This window comes from Lonchura striata, chromosome 7, assembly GCF_050655825.1.
Source record: "Lonchura striata isolate lonStrDom1 chromosome 7, ASM5065582v1, whole genome shotgun sequence".
Taxonomy (NCBI): domain Eukaryota; kingdom Metazoa; phylum Chordata; class Aves; order Passeriformes; family Estrildidae; genus Lonchura; species Lonchura striata.
In genome coordinates this window covers 21,141,323-21,161,471 of record NC_140709.1, presented here as the reverse complement: position 1 = coordinate 21,161,471, position 20,149 = coordinate 21,141,323, and the positions used below count along the sequence as shown (strand labels likewise).

General features: G+C 36.9%; 1 protein-coding gene across 1 annotated transcript in view; it reads left to right on the top strand.

Annotated features, from left to right (window-relative positions):
• SP3 (Sp3 transcription factor) overlaps positions 1-20,149 on the top strand; it is a 206,263-nt gene that overhangs the window by 125,472 nt on the left and 60,642 nt on the right. The window contains exons 18-22 of the transcript XR_014956716.1: positions 7,643-7,804; positions 8,388-8,490; positions 9,399-9,503; positions 11,993-12,085; positions 13,262-17,052. The gene's annotated coding sequence lies outside the window, so the exon portion shown is untranslated. The remainder of the gene's footprint in view (positions 1-7,642; positions 7,805-8,387; positions 8,491-9,398; positions 9,504-11,992; positions 12,086-13,261; positions 17,053-20,149) is intronic.

Sequence of the window (20,149 nt, the reverse complement as noted above, 5' to 3'; positions counted from 1 at the left end):
CTCTAAGGGATCCTGTGACTTAGATTTGTGCTTCTGGATTTCTCTTCACTCTCCAAACCTTTCCTGTCAACCCCTTTAAGCAAGAAATATCTACCCTTGTTCCTTGTATCTGTTTAGCTGACTGGCAGAAACAGCAGTCTCGTCCACCTGCTTTGTCCTTGCCAGTCTGAACACAGCAAAGTGTGTTTTTGTGGAAAAGCTCTCTGCCTCCTGGGCAGTGTAATAGCGAGCTACAACAAGGATCAGACTCAGTCAGCATTGGAGGATGGCTGCCTCCTTTCTTCCATGCCCAGGGGAAAAAGCAACCGGGAAACATCCATTCTTTGAAGGGCTGCATGTGACAAGCAGAAGGGGGAAGAGTATGGGCAAGCTGCCCACACATGCAGTGTTTGTGTTCCCACATCCTGCTCCACTCTGTTTTTCTTGACCAGGGCTGTCCCCAGGCATAAGTTGACTCACCAGACTTGGCCTAGAGGTGAGCAGGAATCACCTGACAGATTATTTGCACAGCAATCCCAAATGCTGTCCACAGGATGCTGTCCAGTGTGGCCTGGTTACAGCCATTGCCATTGATTTACCATGTGTCCTTCTTGTATTATTCCCAAGGCAACTTTTCTTCCACTGAGAGGCTATGACACTGCCAGAGAAAGCTGTAATTCCCACCACTTGGGGCCATGGACCAAAATTCTGTGTACAAGTCCAGGACCAAATGAGTTAGATGACAGATACTACAAATACCAGGGTGTGTGATGCAAAGATGTGTGCCACTGCACATACATGTGGTGATTTCCATGAGGTCTGATACCCTTAAATGGTTGTAAGCTTTAGAGGCTGAGCATCTGTACTGTGCTGCTAAATTTATGCCTGTAAAGAGAAAACTGCTGGTGTAGCCTCAAGGCAGGCTAGAGAGAGGCCCCTACCATCTCCACCTCTTTCTCTCCTCTTTCAGTAAACATCCAGGTACTGCTGCTCTCACCTGTGGACACATGATGGTGTTAGGCTGCAATCTAGATCCATGTCTTACAACTAAGGCCAGGTGATAAACTTTAGTGCTTAGGAGCAGTGTTGCCTTGTCAGCTTTACTACCAAAGGGTTTACACTAGAAGCAGACTAACTTGTATTTTTAACAAGGATTAATTCCCATTGGATGCTTGGTTTTTATAAAACAAAATACTTGTCCACGACTGTATGTCACCCTTTATCCATCTTGTCTCTCATTTTGATTCTACTCTAATTATTATTTCTCAGGGTTTTCTTCTCTTGCTGTTTCTTTCATTCTTTCATTTTATTCTTTCCTAATAAATAGCTTTCCTTGAAAAAGGTGGAGCTCAAATAGTTGTTTCTGAAAAAATTTGCAGTTTACAGTGTAAGCCCATGTTTACTAATGCTGTATTTGGTAATGGCCTTGCAGGCCTTCAACAGCACATTCTTATGTTCTGTAGAGAAGGGGGAAAGTAAGAATTAATTATTTTCAAACATTACATGAGTTCTCCAGCTCACCTTCTTTTTCCCTTCATTGGCACTAGAGCAGCTCTCGGGCACAGCCTTGTTGCGGGACCTGGCAGCCCTGTTGAAGGAGTGCAACAGTGTTGCAGGGTGTGATGAGTGCGAAGTTCTTTGGCATGGAAAATCAGGCTGTAACATTACTTTGGTCTCTTTTCTTGATGAATAGGATACACTTGTAATGAATGAATGCTCTGTTCCGAAAGATCCAGCTGACTCTTGACCTTAATTCATGACACTCATATTAAATAACTACAAATTTTTAATTCTTAATAAAAACATTTACTATAGTGCCTTTATAAGATTGATGAAATTTTTCTTCTGATGCTGCTCTACTTCAGTTTGCACATGAGGTATTGTCGTATTTTAGCACCTTTCACTTTCTTTAGTTTAATAATTTGATAGTTTAAAGCATCTTTCAGATACTATCATTTTGGTGATATCAGACTGATTTCTTCATCATCTGAGAAGATAATTTTCCTCTCTAATGTGTGTAAAGAGGATCATGGTGGAGGGCCTCTGGCAAATTGTCTTTTTTTTTTTCCCCTGTGTTGTCTCATCTGGAAAGTGAGTATCTATACTTTGTAGCTTTTGGTAGAGAAAATTTGCGACCAATTTCTTTCACTTTCAAAGTGGACTGGTTATTTAAATGTTTGCTTCTAGTATTTTCCAGACTAATTTGCATTGGGCAAGTCCAATCCATGATAAGTAGTTTGATTCTCAAGGTAGTACCAGCAGATCTGGTTTGAAACAGTGAATGCTTAGAGAACCCAGTGAGTCTTCAGAGCAACACTGTGGAGGCTGGATAACTATACTGGCTTACCTGGGTTGTCCTAGATCTGTAATGAGCTTAGGTAGTGTTAATTCTGTAATCTCTGCATCCCACTCGATTGTATGTTATAAGCATACTCTATAGCACATTACTTTTGTCCTAATTTTTCTTCCTTTGACAATTAGATTAATAAAAACAGATGCAATGTTGCATGCATTCAGGGGAAAAAAACCCAACAATGTAGCCATTTTTAAGCCAGGCCATTTACCAATCCAAATCTATAAAGAAAAATGATTTGTAAATGGAAGTGACTTGCAGCTCAAGCTCAAAGGTGCTGCCATCAGTCAAAATGAAGTAGTTATTTTGTTTATACAGAACTCTACACCTAAAGACCTCAATGTTAAGACTATTAAACCACATAAAATCCCAGTAAGGGACCTAATAACAGCATATCTGCCATAGAGATCAAGGAGATAAAACAGAGTTAAATGACTTGCCCAAGAAATAACTATCTGCTACTGGCAAGAACAAGAAATGAACTAATTGACTCTGTCTTTCAGAATCTGTTTTAATCTTGAGATAATTCTGCTTACTTATCCACAACTATTTCACTCACAGTTTACCTCAACATGTTTTATATAAACAGCCAGAAAACTGTAACGTGTCTGAATTATGTAGGGTGTTTTCCAATACAAAGAGGCCAATAAACATATTCATTTTTCTGTCTGGCTCCTCCAGTTCATAGTTTCATCTCAATGATAAGGCATTATGAAGCCCTATATTGTATTTTTCAATTGGGGATTTATAGACTGCAATTTTTTTCTTTTCCTGCCAGCTTATCCACTACACAAGCTAACTTCATACCTCATTTCTGCCATTGATATGGCTATTTTCTACAATGTGAATGAAATACCTGGCGTGATAAATATTGAAGTGCATCTGCAGTTTCATTTTCACATACAATTGACACTTTTCAAAGAATAAAACTATTGCTGCATTTACTAAGTATTTACTAAGTGTCCCTAGTTTAATTCTGATCATCTTGAATACTATTTCAATAGAACAAGCAATTCAACATAATTTCTCTTCATTTATGACCATGTTATAGTATTTCAACATAATCATGCAGTAATAGAATGAGTTATGTTTATGACACATCATTCATATTAGAAATGTGCATATAGATACCACAATAATTCTAATATTGCATTTCACTACCTTTTCAGTGACAGGAGAATGCACTATTCTCCTACACTGGGTTACAAATGCTATAAAATCTAATCCTGTTGAAATACCTGTTTGCATTTTAGTTTTGCAGTGTTAATAATCCTGTGTTACCAAAAAATTAAGATCAGTTTCAAGTCCATGTATTTTTGAGTGCTGTTTATTTCCACTTTTTTACTTTGCCTGTTAAGTGACTCTTCATCAGATTAACTTAGTATATTAAAAGCACACAAGTACAGTGATTGATATTAGTGTGTGAACTCTCCTAACAGTTTAATGTAGTATTTCTTTTTCTGCTAGTGTAGAGGTATTTCTACAGATTGTCTTTGCAAATAGGTTGTCTTCATTCTTATTGCTAAGATAGCTTGTTTGCAATATTTTGTAGCTCTCTTTCTGGAGAAAGGGAAACCACTGGCATTGGTGAGAAAGGCTGAAGCTGGGAAATAGGCTGTCCTGTCTGCCAGGGTTATCAGACTATCAGGGAAATATGCAATGGTCCACGTCCCTTGCAGTTACTACACAATGTCTCCTGTGCTTCACTGTCCGTAGCTGTAACAGTCCTTGTGCTTGAATGGGTCTGGTTCTTTCACATGGCTGTTTTTTGCATCACTGCTGTAGTAGAATTAGTGAAGTCTCTTTTGAGTAGAACTGTGGAACAAAGAAAGTATTAGAATCCCTAAAACTCATGCACAGCCTTAATAAGCGCAATCAATGATGAATGGTACCTCTTCAATAGGAATCCTGTCAATTCTGATAGAATTTTTGACATCCTTTTTATCTATTCTTGATCAAATCTAGACAAGTTTTCTAGAAGAACAAAACACTTATTTAATGCAGTATAGCTATCACTCATTGTCATAAATGTGAAAAGTTAAATGACTATTTTTCTAGTATAAACTATTAGTTTTATAACCTACATTTCAAGAGGAAGAGAGAGATAATTGCAATTACAGGGATTTTGGCACACTGGTTATTCAATTTTGTATTGTTGGACATGAACAGGAGATCCTGTGATATACAGATTTATTTTTGCTGCCTTTATGCTAAAGGCAAACTCAAAAATAATAGCTATTATTTCTGTACATCCTTCAGTACTGCCTGGTTGAGCTAGGTAAAATTAATTGCAGAGTTTCCTGGACAGGATTTGCTGAAGCAAAAAAGGATTAACCAAAAATAAGTGAAAAGGTAGTGTGCAAAGAGAGTAAGTGTCAATGGCAAAGAAATAGGTAACTCCCAGAATCTTCAAGTCATGGCTTGACATCCTCCTTGTTATCAGTGAGAAATGATTTGAAGACCTCATTTAACTTTATAAGATTTGGAGAACCTTCAGCACCTGCAGAGCAAATGTGGCAGAAAAGGCAAAAAGTTACAGGATGTTTTCTAACTGGAGTGAGACTTTCAACAACTTTGCACATCTAATGGTGACACTTATTTTCCCACTTCTTGTACTACACAGTTCAGCACTGTGAAAAACAGAAAAGAAGATTTCCTTTTTGGCATTGTAGTGGCATCTCTTCTTTAAATGCACGTAAAGGCAAGGCAATAAAGGGAGGTTGTGCCAAACACACAAAAGGTATATTTGATTTTTCCAAGGTTTGAAACAATGGAAAGCAGAAATATACTAAAATCTGTAGAGGTATTTTAAGTTTTGTCTGTGATAACCTCTTCTGATTATTAATCATGAGATTAATATTATGGATGACTATAATGAGTATTATCACATAAGATTTGAGTCAATTTTATTGTTCGTTTTGATCTAGAAGAGGAGAAGCAATTCAAATTAATACTAAAAAAACCCCAAAAACATTTAGGCCCTGAAGCAGTTGGTATTGGAGAAGTTTGGGTCAGGTAGATCCCATGGGTTGTCTCTTGTGAGGACTTAAAGTGAAATACCTGCTTGGATACTTCTAGGCCTGAGGCATGGCTTTGATATTTACTATAACAGCATCTACTTTGATGGCTGCGTTTTCAAAAGCACTTGGAAGAGAAAACAGAGAAATTATGCTCCTTTGATCTGTTAAAGGTAATTAATTTAATTGATAATATTTTTATTCCTTCTACTAATCCCTGTTCTTCCATTTACTTTCATTCTCTAATCCAGCAATGCCTTGACTATAGAGATTAGTAGAAGTTTTAATATTTTTCAATTGATGCTATTTATTTAAGATGACCATATTGTAGTGTTTGCCTCCACTTTTGTTATTTGCTTTGGATGTTTAGTGCTGTAAGAACCCAACTTTGAATTAGTCTGCAGCATTCACGGAAAGACTGAATATCTGATATTTCAGAGAAAGGAAGTCACGGGATATGTGTCTTTGCCCTGGACTTCAGAGTGGAAGAAGAAATTTTAAGAAGGCCACCATAAAAGCCATTGATTCCTTTAAAGTTGGAGGTAGATTGTGGGAGCTTTAACTTGTGAACCACCTCTGAGGTGTCCAGTTCCTCACCTGCTATCTGCCAGTGGAGATTCTTTTACAAGAAAACTTCACTAGGAAATTTCAGCATAAAAGGAATGTGTGGAAAAAGTAATACAACCTTAGAATCTTGTAAGGTTTCTATTGCTTCCACGTTGCTACATGTGGATATTTCCATTATGATCTTTCTTCATGGTCCTTGGAGAGTTCCCACCTGATGTGGACAGAGTAACAAAGATGTGAAGGTGGCTCATACTTGTCTTTTGAAAAAGGAAGACCTATGTACAAAAGGAGAATCTCCACAAGGGTACAAATGAAATGTTTCCATACCTGCCAAAGTAAACAAGTAAAATCTTCTAGAGGAATGTTCTCTGGTCACTTACAGAGATGCTTATGCATTCTTGTATGCCCAAATAGGGACCAGCACATCTGAGAAAAAAGCTATTATTGGAGTTTAAATGCACAGACCTAAACATATGGGCTCAGAGGGAAATGTAGGTTTCTAAGAGTTCCACCTTATTTTGCAGTTTCATTTGGCACTACAAAATATAGTTGTTAGAGACAAAAAAGAAAACCTGAAGAGAATTTAACTTGGACATTGGGGCATTAAAAGTACAAAAGAAAAATGGGTTAATGTTGACTTCTTCCTGCAGTTTAGGGAAAAAAAAATTAACATATAAGTTCTACATAAAGCTTTGCTTTAGAAAGCCTCCCTGATGTGCTGAAAGTTTCAAAGGAGTGCTACGTAATAACTAGTGCAGCCAAGATACAAAATTACTGCATGGTGAGCAAAAGAAGCATGCAATGGATGCAGAGCCTCGGGATGGGAAATACGTTTTCCAACGTTGCTCCTGATTTTCTATAACCGTCTGTTGTCAAATCAAGCAATGTATTTCCAGTCTGGTTTAGAGGGAATACATGCTCCATTTGCTTACTGCAGTATAGTGTTTTGTTGTTATTGTTTTGCTATAGTTTTGGTTATGGCCAATATTTTGGAGCTGGCTGAATGAAAGGGCAAAAAGAGATGTTGCTGTTCCTTTTTCCCCAGAAGCCCAACAGTCTATTAATGCTTGCTTCTGGACTTGTTGCCTTTTTGCTTGAAAGGCTTTGAAGCATATTATGTCCAGGAACTCCAAATCACCATTGTGTACTCTGTTAGATTTCCAAAAGCATGGGGGAGATAGGAGATGGATTAAGGAAATTGCTCTTTGCCCTTTGCAGTTATTTCACTTTAAAATATGCGTATGTGTCTGCAGGAAAAGTAGCTAAGAGGGGCTATGAGTTTAGAGTAAATATTTTAGGATGCTTGGATCCAAATGTTAGTATTCTGTATACAGCTGTCTAATAAATCTAGACCAGGAGAGATTATAGTCTAATGGCCTATGTTAGGCATGTGCATTGAAATTAATATTTTTTGTATTTCTACTGGATTGTTAAAATGAGGAGGAGAAGACAAGCATTCCAACTATATGAATTTACATTCTCTTTTTTTTTTTTTTCCTAAAATAGGTAAGGGATTTACAGATTTTTCTATTGTCAATTACAATCCAACAGCCAGATTTGCAGTCCTATGCTATTGCAGTAAAATTTTTAATATCTCTAAGTAATTTTTTACTGACACAAATATGAATTCCTGGAATCCTTTTGGATTCTCAGTGAAGCCAAATTCAACAGACACAATTTAAATATATATGTATTAAATATACATCTGATTTTTCTTTTTCTTCAGGATTCATTCAGATAAAGAGAACCAACCAGCTTTCTCATATATTGAGAAAATTTTATTGAGCTAATTTGAAGCCTAGAAAACAATGATCCAAGAAGTTAACTATCTGTCATTGTTAATCTCACACAACATGAGAAGAGAAGCCAGAACATTACTCTAAAAGTTGTAAGTAAAGCTCTGGTAGAACACTCATGTGATGGTGGTAATAAAATAGAGCTTTCAAGGGTACTGTGGAAAGTTAGAGACAAAAAGCTGAACTAATAAAACCATCTATCTCATAGGTAAATGAATAAGCAGAGTGATTTTTCAGCCCAGTATCAGCTTGATACATAGGCCAGAAGAGGAAGGATAGTGTAGAACATATACCTGCATATACCTGCATTTTGTGCATTTTTTTTGCTGGCTTATTGGCTGACCTGCAGTTAGACAGAGTTAGCCCTTGTCTTGGAGGTGACTACTGGAATATTTTCCTATATGGAAGATATTCCAAATCTGCAAATATAATTTGGTGAGAGGAGGCCAAATTTGGACCTGTCAACTTTGACATATCCCTTAAAATATACCAAATGATAGTAATGGTGTGTAAGGGAGTTGTAACAAAGGAGAGATTTTCAGCTCTTTTAACAGAGAGCTATATAATCACACTTTCTTGTAGAAGCATTCAGTATGAAGATCTGTCAATAGAAATCTCAAACTGTGAATATACAATTGCACTTTATTATCCCTTTGTTATTTTGTAACTACATAGGTATGACAGACAGAAACTGACGTTAAAAGAAATCCACAATTGTCAGTGTGTCACATGCATGAATCCCACTGCTGGAAGTTTTTCAGTAAATCAGCATTGTTGGGTAGGTACACCAAATGCCTTATTCTAACAAAATGTTTTTGCTCACAGTAACACTCAAGCTCTTAATTTAAGGAGAATGAACATCCTAAGATTTTGTTACTGTTGTGCAGATCAGACAGATGGTGCTCTGTCTTGTACTGAGCAAACACGGAACTAAACACTTATAAGTACCAGATAAAAGGTGCTGAGGGGACAGAGTAGGTAGGGAAACCTTCAGTTAGACACATAAGCAAATAAGTGCTGTATTGTAAAACAATAATTATGTGTAAGACACTCTGGGTTTCCTCAACATTCCTTTGAGTCTCTAAGGAGTACAGTGAAAGAGTACACAGAGGTCTTCAAACCTTCACCCACCAGCAAAATTATTTGTTTTGTGTCTTAAGGATTTATGGTGCTACTGTTCTTGGCAGGGCCTGGAAACTAGCCACACACAAAACAGAGATAGATGGAAGCATCTGGTGAACTTCAGAGCTCTGTCTTTCATGAAAGATGAAGAGATGGGAGCAAAAACCCTGCATGAGGGGTCCTTTTATTTTAAAGAATTAACTTCATTTTGTGTTAAAATTGATTGGTAAATTCTTTGTTTGGAGTTTTGGGGAGGATATGTTGGCTGTGTTTTGTCTTTCAGATCACATGAGCTGTTTGTGGCAGTTGCATAACATTTTTTTCTTGCCTTGTGCCAAACCTTGGTTACCACTGCCTGTACCTGTGCTCAGGATCAGGGGTTTCCATTTTTAAGGTGGCTAGGGTTCGAATTCCAAAGACTGGAAAAATGTGTTTGTTAGGATGTGCATGTAACAATTATTTCAACAGTCACACTTTTCTGAAAGCTTGTGCCTGTGCTGTATTTATTAAATGCATAGACTATTAAAGCAAACAATTCAGTTCCTTTAATCCCATTTCTGACAGACCCACGTGAAATCCTCTGAGAGAGCCATGCACCTGTGACGGAGCTGATGGATCAGCAAAGCAGAGAGGGGGCCTGAGATCAGCTCCACAAACAACCAGACCTCAGTGAGTGACAGCTTATTTGTGTCCTGAGTGATGTGCAGGAGCTGGTTCGGAATCTCACAATGGAACCGCTGCTCTGTGACAGTGACTGTAATGTACTTCAAGTCAGTCCCCCCACAGGAGCAACAAAGGCCAAAAAATCCACCACAAGTATTCTTAACTTCAAAAAGAACAACTCTGGAAAAACAGGGAAGCCCACTAAAAAGAAGCTGAGATGGGCCACTAAAAGAATTAAATTCTTCCAGGCAGTAAGATCTCTGAAGTTAGGCACACAGCAGCAGAGCATTCCCCATCCTTTGGAAAGACTTCATAAAGGGTGAAAAGAACCTGGCATGGCTAATCAGCAATGGAAAAAAAGCTATTAGAAGTAGGAAAGATCATTCAGAAAACCAAAGCTGTGTCTAAACTAAGTTAAACTAAAGAATAAAAATAAAACTCTAATCAAAGTAGCCAAAATAATTCAAGGGCTAAGCAGTTTCAGGGATCAGAATTTTCCTTAGACATTTTTTGATCACTTTAGCACAAACAGATTATGACCAGCACATAAAATGTCAAAATGGTTATGCATTTTTGTGCTGATTTTTTTTTTTTTTTTAAGGAGAGAAGGAGACATCAGCATAGGTCTGAGGAAGGATTAAAAGTACCAAAAGGGAGATCTATGCTATTTAAAAATACATGAGACATTTGGTGACAGTGTGATGTTCTTCCAGGCAGTAATAATGAGGATCAGTTGTGAAAAATTGCTAAAGTGATTGGGTAATAAAATTACCCAGATGAAATTGAGAGTATATAAATGTAAAGTACATGTACACTGGGGAGAAAAGCCTTTTTCATCCAGAAGATGATGGGCCTGAACTGATGATTACCACTTAAAAGTGAGTTGTGTGGGCTCTGATAAATAGCTCCATGAAAAGATCATCTCAGTGCTTGGCAGTAGTTAAAAAAAAAATCAATAGTTAGAAGTTATTAGAGAACAGAGAACAAACGAAAAGCATACTTATCCCACTGTATAAAGCCATTATGAACCAGGACATTGAAAATCAGGTGTAGTTCTAGACACGTCATTTCAAAAATGAAGTTTTAGAACTGGAAAAAGTCCACAGAAGGGCAGCAAAGATGACTTAACCAACAGCTTCTGTGCAGAAGCTGGGAGGCCTAATAGTATTGAAAGGAGGCAATGGGAGCAGCTGTATCAGAGAGTTACAAAACTACAGCTGCTAGCAAGACGGTACGTGCAGACTCACTGCTGTCTCTTAGAGTGCAAGAACATGTGAAAGGAATGGGAGAGAGAAGTTTAAAACAAGAGGAACTTGTTTTAAATGTGGTGGATAAAGGAACTTTGCAACTCCTTTCCAAAGGATTTAATGAATACAGGTTTTCATGCAATCAAGGGGAGACCAGAGTTTATAACTGGAAGGGTGCTACCTTATGTGTGTAGATAAAGCACAACCCAGTCAGAAAAGTTTGATTGAATCCTTTCTCTGGCACAGTATGGCTTCTTCTCATGTGTGTGTAATCAAAGGTAATTATAGAAGCAAACTTTATACATCCAGACAGTTGTAACATATCTTGCTAAATTAAATCATGTGGGTTTTGAGATCAAAATGAGTATCAAAATATCAAAATGAGATTATAGTCTTAATACTAAAGCATGGCACTTTATAAGTCATTACTTGCACAGTTTTCCTACAAGGTAGCTCTTAGTCTTGCAGTGTTGGCTGCAGGAGCTGAGAAAGTGGTGTCTTGACTGTGGGAACAATGTTTAAGTGGGCAGGTTTAGTTGGTGTTTCAACCATTCATTCATCACCTTGAACAAGAAGCTCAAGTTCACTTCTTTTCACCTGTTAACTTCAGCTGAAATTCAGAGATCTGATTAACTGGAAAGGAAGGAGTCCTTTTATCTCCAATGGCTGGCCTTGTGCCTGGCTACCATTTTGCACTGTTAGTCTCCTTTTATGCTTATATTCCACTGGTCACTCAGAAATATGTTTAGCGTGTTTTTTTGCCCTATATTGAGTTATTTCCTAGGCAGCAACTTTTATTTGTGTAGTTTTAAATACCTGAATAGAGTTATTTCCTGAGAAGCAGCTTTTATTTGTGTAGTTTTTAATACCTGAAAAGATAGAGATTTTTAAATAAGTGTTTAAGCATTTATTCATTTATTGAAACTATCTTTTCAGTTTCTGAGGTATTCTCTGTATTGTATTTGAACTTGTCAACAATTTTTTTTTAATAAATAGAATTGTGGAGCACATCTCAATTAGCTTATCATGCTGCATTTTCTAACTGTTAAGAATCACTGTTCTGATGTAGCCTATATTAGTATATTTTGTAATTAGGTTAATTATGAATGTTCTATGATATGATTTTATTTGAAAATGTTGACTGATCCAAAGTGTAATTTCTAAAAAAGCATATGAGTCAGAAATTTCTGTTTAGCTGTGTTTTTTAAGCTTTCTGATTTACAGGTATAATATTTTTCTTTCACACAGGAATGAACACTCTTAAAATTAAGGATTCTGTGTTTTGCCTATTGTGGCTCAGTCCTATCTAAGCCACACCAAGGGAAAAAAAACCATCCTTGGGTAATTTTTTTGAATTCTTTTGTTTTTATGTGACTGTTAAAAATACCATAAAAATGTTAATAATAGAATTATAGTTGAATCGATCCAAGATAGAGGATCAATATGTCACTCTCCTTAAGAAATTTAACAACTCTATAGTTCCTTTTTGCTTGATACTCCACTAAGGTGCTATCTAACATATTTTTATTTTTAGAAACAACATTCATACTCTGAACTATCCCAATTTGATTAATCATACGCAGATAATTAGTCATTCTGAAAAGAAATGGCTGCAAAGGAGCACACTGCCCTGAAGTCAGGCACATTTGGCAGGCTTCATACTAACTTGGTAGTAATTATGATCTCCATCGAGTGAGACAGGCAGTGAATAAGATATTTAACACTGTGTGCTTTGGCTGTGAAAACCTTTTTGACTTGTGCTTTCAATTTCTGCGTTTAAGTGTTATTAAAATATCTATGTGGATATATTTTAAAAGAAATAATTATCCTTTCCTATACACACACTATTTTTTAATCTCAGGGAATTTTCTCTGTTTACTGACTGCTCCCCAGAGATGGATGCTCTAACCACCATAGAGAGCAGGACCATAAATATCCTTTTGCAATACAAGAGCTGCAGTTACAGTGTAGTGAAATCTATCATCTCACTCATATGAGGTGCAATGTGTCTGCATCAGAAGTTGCCCAGAACTTTCTACCCACAGAGACTAGATTAAACTAGATTTTAGAGATTTGATGTGTATATTCTAGGTAATATCTAGGTCTTTCTAGGTAGTTCTTGTATTTATAAATTGCTCTTCCTCTTTACTAAATATTATAGATTCTTGTATGCTTTATTGAACACTTGTTTTTTTAACACTGCTAGTCTAACTCAGTGGACAGTTCCCTACATATACATGTACAGGCTATGACAATACTCAGAATAACTGTTATGCCTGAACATCTAAATTCTGTAACACCATTTTCTCATAGTAGTCCACTGGCCACCAGAAAGAGAGTGCAGCATTCTCAGTCAATGAGGAGCTTAGCCATAAGATATCTAGACTGTCATATACAATTGCACTGGATTTGGTTGATTACAAATAGTTCTGAAACGCCTGAAAAAGTTGCTGGCATTTGTAATTATTATTTTTAAAACTGTAATGCATTGCATAACAGCCATTATCTTATTCCTAGGTTTCTGTTGCATAAAGATTCTATCTGGAAGTCTAGTATTTATTAAATACATTTGCTAGATCTACTAGTAGAACTCATATGTCTTGCTTCTTGTGCTGTTCCAAGGCACTTCTTGGAGGGAAGAGTACCAGGAATGAGCGGGTAAGACCAAGTTTTCAAAATGTTGGAGTAATGCATTTAGTCCAGTCAAGAGTATGAATATGATTGATGACTTTGCAGTGATGTGGAGGGCAAAATACTGACATGTTACAACAAAAATTTTTTGAAAGCTCAAAATTTTGGCACCTGTGACAAGCTGCCACATGACTAAGAAAACAGGTTTATGTTCCAGACTGCTCTGAAACTGAATGTGAACAGTTCCTGCAAACAGTAGTTCACCCAAATGTCTTTATTATAAGCCTGTCTATTCAGCAAACTACTGTGCCCTGAGGTGTGAGCCTTGAACAAGTTGATTCAAGTACCTGAAACAACCTAGATGTGGCAGATCTGTGGTCCCTGCACACTTGAAAAAGCCAGATAAATACGTCTGCAGAGATCTGGTTCCCACATCGTCAGGTTGTTTTCTTACTGAAGGCAGCTCAGGTGTAAAGCTAACATGGTATCACTCCACTCTGCTGTAGTCTAGGAAGGAGACCTCCAATACATGAGGTCTGACATAGCAAAAGACAAAATTTGGGCTCTGGGTTAAAACTACCAGCTGCTTTTGGCAAGATCTTTTTTGGAAAAGCACTCTCATCACAGTTCCTGTACTGCCTTCTGCATGCAGGCAGAAAGTGAGGATAAAAAAGTAAGGGAAAGCAAAGAACATCCAACAATTCTGAACATACATTTCCTCAATACATTATCAAAAATGTACCATAAGATTTGGCAACTCAGTGAACCTAACATTTTTTTTTTTTTTCTAAGATAGGTTTCTTTTTGTTTAGCCTTCTTATCTGGGTTAGCTTTTAACAAATTCAGCTGTCACTTTCTATATGGGTGAGAACATTTTTAGTACTGTGGATCAAGCTGGCAACAAGTGAGCAGTAGTGTGAGACCATCAGCAGGTGCGTGGGAGACAGCAGCAATTTGGGAAGCCTGAAAGAGTGCTGGTGAGGGAAATCAATGTTCAAAAGGCATAGTAAAAATCTTTCTGGTTGTAAGAGGTATTGCTGAAACAACCATGCTGCTGAGAGCATAATTTGTTTTTCTGTTCTTCAACAGTGTCTGATCTTTGTATGCTATCTCTAGGATTTAAAGATGGTTTCCTTTTTTCAGTGTGTTTGGAAATATTAATCTTTGGATTGAGGTAGTAATTTTACCCATAGTTCCTGAGGGCTGCTTATTTAACATCTGTTTAGAAGCAAGGAGAGAGCAGTTTTTTGAATCTCATACTACATCTGGATCAAAAAGTCACTGCAAAAAGGAGCATTTTAACAAGAAATACTCCAATCATGGAAAATTTCCAAATAAAATTTCCCAATAATTATAACTGCTAGACATAAAAACAGATAAATTATATTGAATTAATTTGTACATAAATATGAAGACAGTAGGGGACGTATGGTTACATGAGTCATCTACACACCAAATACTTATTAACATTCTTGTTGAATTTAGTCTTAAGTGTCAGGGTGATTTCATGCTGTAGAAGCCCCAGTGAATGCATTTGTATTAACACTTTGCACCAAAGAGACTCTAATCCACCAATTCCTAAAAATGAATGCAACATTCTTGAGGAAACCATGCTGGAACTGGCACTCTGGCTGAAATCCTGAAGTGAAGAGGAACATTTTCACTGCCTTTAAGAATGTCAACATTTGTTGACTGATAACAACCAATGGCAGAATGGAGTTGGAGTATCAAAGAGATAGATAATGAAGGGTATACTAAAAGTTTGAGTTGAAAACCACATCCGAAACAATGGCAAGTGTCTTAGCCTCAAGTCTGATGTGCTTTCCATAATCCTTTGGTGCTCAGTGCATCAGGAAAATCTACACTAGGAATGAAGTTAGGAATAACACAGAGCAAAAGAGGCAATCCTGGAAAAAAAATTTTCAAACAGAAGCTGGGACTCCAGGAGGATACAGTCAGACTATCCTAAAGAGAAAGCCAGAAGCAAGCAAAAGGGAATTATAACAAAGATGAAAGTCATAAAAAGAAGGGAGAATGGGAAGGATTTTCTGCTTCCAAGGCAAACAAACAACCTAATTATTTGCAACAGGACATTAATTGTCCATTAAACACAGGTGCTATGGAAAGTAAATATTCATCTTTTGGTGGCCCAAGAATGCATATCACTGACTGAAACATTTGTTCCTAATGAGGGATTGACATTATCATCTATAAGGAAAAAAGGTGTTTGAATGAAAATGTTTTTGTAGGGAGCTGTTTCACCACCCCAGTGATGTCTAACTTCTTATTTTCCTGGTCCTTTTATGGCTCCATGAAATCATCCTGTATCTACTTAGTTAAACATATGGAGGAAAAAATGCTAAACATTTTAACAAAATGTTCATCCATGCTACAGAAGGTACTTTCAGGTATGATTCTCAGCTTGAGCTGAGACATGTATCTGCCCTGTTTCATAACATATTATACTCTAAATACTAGGAAAATTAAAGGGATGTTATTATACTGAAACTATATGTTTTACAGATAAATTGTTTGGTTTAGAGTGTTTTTTTACTCTGTTCCTGGTCTGAATGAACATAATTTTGATATAATAGAAAAGAGGATAAAACCAAAATCACTAGAGTCATAAGAAGAATGCTGTCTTCTGTTTTACTTGAAGAAGCATAGCTATTGAAGTTTCTTATTTGTAATGAGATTATTTATCTTTTTTCTGTTCATATGCTACCACCTTATGGTTGCATGCCATGGTAAAGACCAGGACAATTCATAATCAATGAAGGATACACAGAAGTAGAGTGTACTCCAAGGAGAGAAGAGTAAAATGATAGCATAAAGTGCCCAGGAAAAACAGTCCCATAATTTTGGGGTGAATTTGTTTTCCTCCTGAAAAGGAGCTGAAATGAAAATCTATCAACAAAATCTGCATTGCATTTGATAGCCTGTTCAGCTGTCTACAGAGACAAGGCCCAGTCCAGTAGATCTAGCAGCCAGAACTTCTAAAAATGGCATACTGCAAGAGTCTGAAAGAAAATAAATTAAATTACTATCTACTAGCTCTATAGTTAACAGGATTGTTCCCAGACTTCATAAGTGCATACACAAAAAGAGACAATTGTGATGAAGGGTTAATATGCTGGGTGAATACTTGTTTATATCTCTATATTGTTAGCACCAGGGTGTTGATGAGCACATATTTATCCATAAGCCACTAATTTACTGCCACTTTGCCCATGGTGTTGGAGAACCTTATTATTTGCCAGTATCTGATTGGGAGAAGCTGACCAGAATTTTAACAGAATTATAAGAGCACTACAATGAGCTTCATGCTGCAATGAACCTGTTGTCTAAGGCTGCCACACAACACATGTAGGTTTCTTAACTTTTGATATATATAACATGTGCTCTAGCAGAGTTAATCACTGATGTGCAAATTCATTTAAAGGTGACCTGCAGGAGTATTGAAAATAACCTCCAAGGTTTAGGGATATATGCTGAGTACCCCAGGCATTTATCACATTTTTAATATTAACTGTAACCATTTTTACTTGTAATACTTCCAGGATATCTTCACTCACTGTAAATTGTTGGTTCCTTCTCAGCATGACCCACTGGCCTGCTACTGGCCATGTCAAATGCTCTGTAGAGCCCTGAGGGAGACTGTGGTTTGAGCTATCCAGGTATGATAAAACTCCTTATTACAATGTTACAGTGGCTTCAAATGTTCTCCATTTCATGTAGATAGGAAATGGACGATACTAAAAAACCCAAACTACAACAACACAAAAAAGCTCTGCATGTTAGAAACGTACACAGAGCTTTAGAAAAGAGATTTATTTAATGCTGTTAAACTAGCCCCATATTTTGCAAAGGGATCGTGTGGTGCATCAGCATCAACTGCTAAATGTATTCGAAGGGGTCATCTCATATAGGAGCAGTTGCTATTATTCAGTTAGAATTCAGAGGGTTTTGAAAAGAAAATTAAAAGGGTAGTTGTGTAGAGAGAATAGAGTTTAAATGTAAATTTGCTAAAACTTCTTTTGGAAGAATTTCTGCAGCATACGTTCCATGTTTCTAAATCTGACAAGTACTTGATAAAGTGGTTTGACTTTCCATTCCCATAGAAACTTTATTTTCATGCTGAGATGCTAAATTCTGCACCAGTTCAGTGTAATTATTTTAATGATTTATTAATTTTTTTCCACAAAATTTGTTAGGCAGTCTTTATGTCATTTAATTTAGGATAGTTCATACAAGCAAGGATTTCCATGTCCATTTCACAGAAAAAAATACCCATTGCTTTTGCCAAGTGCTCACTGATTGCATTCCACATAGTTTTAACAGTAAAATGGCCTTGGTTAGATTTATTCTGTATTTGTTGCTTCACCCTCTGTTTGTCATACAAATTTAAATTGGTATCAGCTTTGAATTGCTGGCACACTTGCACACTCAAAATCTGCACCTCTCCCATTTCATTGCAAGGTAAAATAAGAAAATATTTCTGTTCACACTGGCTTCTTCCTTTCATCTCCTCAAGCTTAAAATTACTTTAGTATAAATTTAAATAAAGTGTCTTATTACAAAAATCTTGGTGCATCCAAAAATTACCCATTTATAGTATTCTCAGGAAAGTCTTTGGATTTATCTCAGTGCTATATTATGAAGAACCCCCAAGAAATACATACAGGCTTCATCCACTGGGACCCTAAGCAGAAAGCAAATTAGCTCTTTATCTTGTTTGGATTTTTGTTAATCAAGAAAAATGCACTTAATTACTGTGACAGGAAGCAGTGCATGTAGAAACTGCACTGAGCCTGGAGCCAGATGTCATCCAGCCTAAGATAGCTTTAGTTTGTTGTGCTGCCTTTCTGCTAACAGAAGAGAACCTCCTGAATCACAGCTAGAACTTGTTACTTTATTCACATTTCAGTAACTCACATAAGGGCAACTTATTTTTTCATAGCTATAAATGTTTGTTTGTGGGGTTTTGATTCTAGTTTTTTTAACATGGCCTTGTGGGATATGGGATTGTTATGAAACCTGGATCAACTTAACACCTCTGAATTTAACACCTTTCAACCTCTCAATTTGTTTGCAACTGGCTAGTGAAAATTGCCAACTTTGATTCAACAGACAAGCATGATGTATGACTGAATGAAAACCCCTACATTTAGAGAAGGTGAATTAATACAAAATGCAGAGCAGGACTCAGTCAAAACTGTTCATTTTGTTCCCCAGTCAAAACTGTTCATTTTGTTCCCCCTGGCTGCTCTGGGAATAACAGAAGTTTGGATAAGGATCAGTTGGATCAGCTTGGATTAGTTTGTGAAAATTTTACTACTATATTCTAGTCCATTGCTTTTGATAGTTCAAATATCTTAAGAATGCCTGCTATCATGCAAAAATAAGTACTCTTAGTCCTATTTTTATAATTATCAGCTGAATTCTTGAGATTTCTTGTGGCAATGCTTTCTTAATTGGAGTTGGAAGTAGTACCAAAGTCTATACTGTTTGGCAGTCTTTCACAGCTCAGTGGAATTTTATCAAGCCTCCAGAAAGGTCAGGGTATGGATTTTGGATTGCTGTGGTGTTTGTTACATTGCAACAGTTTGTAAAGCATTGCTGACTTCCAAATGCCAGCAAGGAAGAGTGTTCGCTTTTCACAAGGAATGACCCGAGTCAGATTATGTGTCAGCGGTGGGATTCAACCGCTGATTTTAAGGTTTCTTTCTATGTTAGTAGTTGGATTTGATGGTCTTTTCCAGCCTTAGTGATTCTATGATTCTTCTTCCTATCACTGCTGAGCCTTCAAATTTTGACCCTGGAATACTTCTCTGTGGATTGTCTGGTTTCATACATAGGCTGCTCTTGTGAGTACATTCCACCAGTAAGCAATGTCAGAAGACAAATGAAGAAGGCTGGTCACCATATGTGCGCATGGTTTCTCATCTGCCCTTTTTTATTTTTCTCAACCTTTGTAAGGAATGCTAATTTAACTTCCATGTTTATGTTGTTTGGGCACCTATCCCAAATTCAGATCATCATTCAGTTATTACGCCAGATTCCAACAGAGGGATCCATGACAAATGACATGCAGCCCAGGCAGGGTGTGAAGGCTGTGGTATGAGAGAAACACTGTGAGAGGCAGAAGATCCCAGTTCTTAGCCCTGTAAGACTCAGCACAAGCTGGGAAGCCACCACCTCACAGACAGGTGATAGGGGACCAGACAAGAGGCTAGGTGAAACCTAAATGCCTGTTCCTGGCTCCTGGCTCCTACTGTGTTCCTGCTATCACAGTTTATCTGTAATCTAGGAAAGAAACATATAATCTTACCAATTGCCTTGTAAAAGTTGTCATCTCCTTGTTTACACGGTTCCATGAAATAGATAGTGTTTCAAGGTTACTAGTGACTAGCTTTTGTTCTAAGGTAACAGGGAATGTGGCTTCTAATTAACTCATCATCGTCATCAAAATAAAATTCTTCAAATCCTTGGGACCTGCATTACAGAGAAATTTCCTCCAAGTATGATGTAGTAAGAAGAAACTGACATTATTTAATATATTGGAAATTCAGAGAAAATAATGTGAAAATTACCCCATTTTGACTGACAAAGTAAAAAATATTACAATATTGCAATATTTCTCAAAATATGTGTTCAGCAAAACTATAGTCATATTAATGTCTAAATTGTTATTTTTACATTAATAGAAAGACTTCAAAGATGGTTCTTTTACTAGGAATATGCCTAGAGTTATAGAAATAAAATAAGTATTTT